The sequence below is a fragment of the Bison bison genome, unplaced genomic scaffold, assembly GCF_000754665.1.
Source record: "Bison bison bison isolate TAMUID 2011002044 unplaced genomic scaffold, Bison_UMD1.0 scf7180017864283, whole genome shotgun sequence".
Taxonomy (NCBI): Eukaryota; Metazoa; Chordata; class Mammalia; order Artiodactyla; family Bovidae; genus Bison; species Bison bison.
In genome coordinates, this window is record NW_011494855.1 from 2,047,937 (window position 1) to 2,051,274 (window position 3,338).

A 3,338-nucleotide genomic window follows, 5' to 3' on the forward strand; every position below is an offset into this window, starting at 1 on the left:
TGTTACTCCAGGTGTTTCTTGACTTTCTACTTTTGCATTCCAGTCCCCTATAATGAAAAGGACATTTTTGGGGGGTGTTAGTTCTAGAAGGTCTTGTAGGTCTTCGTAGAACCATATAACTTCAGCTTCTTCAGTATTACTGGTCGGGGCATAGACTTGGATTACCGTGATATTGAATGGTTTGCCTTGTAAAGGAACAGAGATCATTCTGTCCATTTTATTTTTAAACGTCTGTTTCAGTTGATACATACCAGATAAATACCAGATTTCAGTAGATAAATTTACCAATAGATAAATAATAAGGATACAGGAAATTTGAACAACAGAGTTAATGTGTGCTGTAGTTAAAGAACACTGGATAGTTAAAGAACACTCACCGAAAATCTGTGAAATACACTGCCTATTAAAGCCTATTAAAGCACACATGAAACATTTTTTTAAAGGACAGTGTGGAAGAAAATGAAATCTTAGGAATTCTTAGGAATCCACACATTTTCAAAGATTAAATTCATACAGAATATATTCTATACTAGAACTAAATAACAACAATGATCTAAAAAAAATTCTAAACATTTGAGAACTAAAAAATATACTTCAGATATTAAAAGAAAATACATTCATCAACAAAAAATAAATAAATAAAAGAAAATACATTTTAACTTTGATTATAAATCAGTCCTGAATATTCACTGGAAGGACCGATGCTGAAGCTGAAGCTCCAGCTCCAATACTTTGGACACCTGATGCGAAGAACTGACTCATTTGAAAAGACCCTGATGTTGGGAAAGATTGATGGAAGGAGGAGAAGGGGATGACAGAGGATGAGATGGTTGGATGGTATCACCAACTAGATGGACATGAGTTTGAGCAAGCTCTGGGAGTTGGTGATATACAGGGAAGCCTGTTGTGCTGCAGTCCATGGGTTTGCAGAGTCAGACATGACTGAGTGACTGAACTGAACTGATGCCTTTATTTATTTATTTTTTGAGTTACAGATGAGGAAAAGAATGTTTATGGTGTTAAAAAATAAATAAGCTAATAAATATAGTTCATTAAAATTCAGTTAAAATTAATTAAATCTATAAACGCTTCGTATTCCAGCTGGGTAATATATCTTAAAGAGGATTTTGCTTAATCAGCTAGAATCCACCATTTAGTAATATTATAAAGTATATATTTAATAGTCATTACCAAGTTCTGAGGCATACTATTTTTTCATGGTCTTTACTTTGATTAGGAAACACTGACTGGTATCTCTGAATGAGTAAAGCATAATAAATTTTTAGCATGAAAAAAGTCCAAATGTCTGTGCATGCACATATTTATACATATGTGTTGAAGGAAGACTCCAGAGGGTCTTCCATAAATTCCTAAGTTTTATAGTTTGTTATTGTTTGGTCACTAAGTCGTGTCTGACTCTTTTGTGATCACGTGGACTGTAGTCTGCCAGGCTCCTCTGTCCATGAAATTTTCCAGGCAAGAATACTGGAGTAGGTTGCCATTTCCTTCTCCTTCCCTGTGTTGGCAGACAGAGTCTTTACTGCTGACTCACCTGTTGCTGTTCAGTTGCTAAGTTGTGTCTGGCTCTTGAGACCCCATGGACTGCAGCATGCCAGGTTTCCCTGTGCTTCACTATCTCCCAGAGTTTGCTCATATCCATCTCCATTGACTTGGTGATACCATTCAATCATCCTATCTTTTGTTGCCCCCTTTTCCTATTGCCCTCAGTCTTTTTTAGCGTTAGTGTCTTTTCCAAAGAGTTGGCTCTTCCCATCAGGTGGCCAAAGTATTGGAGGTTCAGCTTTAGCATTATTCTTTCCAATGAATATTCAGGACTGATTTCCTTTACGATTGATGAGTTTGATCTCCTTGATATCCAAGGGATTCTCAAGAGTCTTCTCCAATACCACAGTTCAAAAGAATCGATTCTTTGGCACTCAGCCTTCTTTATGGTTCAACTCTCACTCAGATCCATACATGATGACTGAAAAACCATGGCTTTGACTTACAGGCCTTTGTTAGCAAAGTGATGTCTCTACTTTTTCATCCTCTGTCTAGGTTGGTTATAGCTTTAGTTCCAAAGAGCAAGCATCTTTTAATTTCATGGCTGCAGTCACTGTCCACAGTGATTTTGGAGCCTGGGAAAATAAAATCTGTCACTGTTTCCACTTTTTCCTCATCTGTTTGTCATCTGGAAAGGCCCTCATGTTAACTTTTATTTGTATTTAAATAACACATGTGCATAATCAATAGTCAACTCTCCTCTCACAACTGCTTTTTTTTTTTTGCCTTAAGTTTTCATTTTTTAACAATCTTCTTACTACTTTTCCCTAAATTCTCTGATTAAATTAGAAAACCCTTTTCTGTTTAACCAGATGCCAGTTCTTTTCTTTTCTTTTTTTTGTAAGCTTCCATCTCCTGCTCCAACTTAAATGGGTTTCTTTCTTCCAAGATTGCTGGGCCCCTCTCCTGAACTAAGATGTCCCACTTTTTTGGGTTTAATTCTTTTGTTTTGGTGGAGCATCTCACCCAGAAAGGCAGCAAGAACATATTTCCAAGGCCTTGTGTGTCTTCAAGCAGAATTCTAGGCTGGAGAGTAGTTGACACAGGCTTCTGGGGCTGCTGCTGAGAATGCTCCTGCCTTCCTGATTTCTTTGTAAGTGCTCATGCTTTCCTGATCCCCAAGTTCAAATCCTAAACTCCAACCTCATGTTCTGGATTTCATGGTGATGCAACATGGTGGACCCTCAGCATCTTCCATCTGGAAATGTGTACCAAACTACCAGAACTTTATTGTTAAAAAGTTCTAATTTCTTTTTAGTATTCAAAATTTTGAGATTCATGGCTTAGTCTGTAATTTTATAAAATGAAATATTCACTTATTTTGGGGAACCACACTGTTTTTTTTACTTCTATGACTCAGCAGCATTTTAATCATTCTGTTTTAGCATAATCATAGGTTGACTGATATAAGTTTATAATATTTAATATTTAATGTAGGAAAATAATACATTTGGAATTTTATATGGTTTCAGATAAATTACAGTGACTTATAATTAATTGTGAGTTTCATCTCCTTCTGTTAGTCTGTAATCTCTTCAGAGCAGGTATTTTTTTTTTTTCACATTGGAAATCACATCATCAAGCCTCATACCTGATGAAAACCAGCTCTAAAAATGTTAAAATTTGAAATTCTATAGTTTTTCGTTGATAGGGAAAAAGTTGGAGAAATGAAAAGCAGAATGGATAATTTTTGAATTAAAACAATCAGAGCCTATTCTTCCTTCTTTGTAGACCTCCTAGTTCACAGCCCTTAACATTTTTCAAAGTAGGCTTCC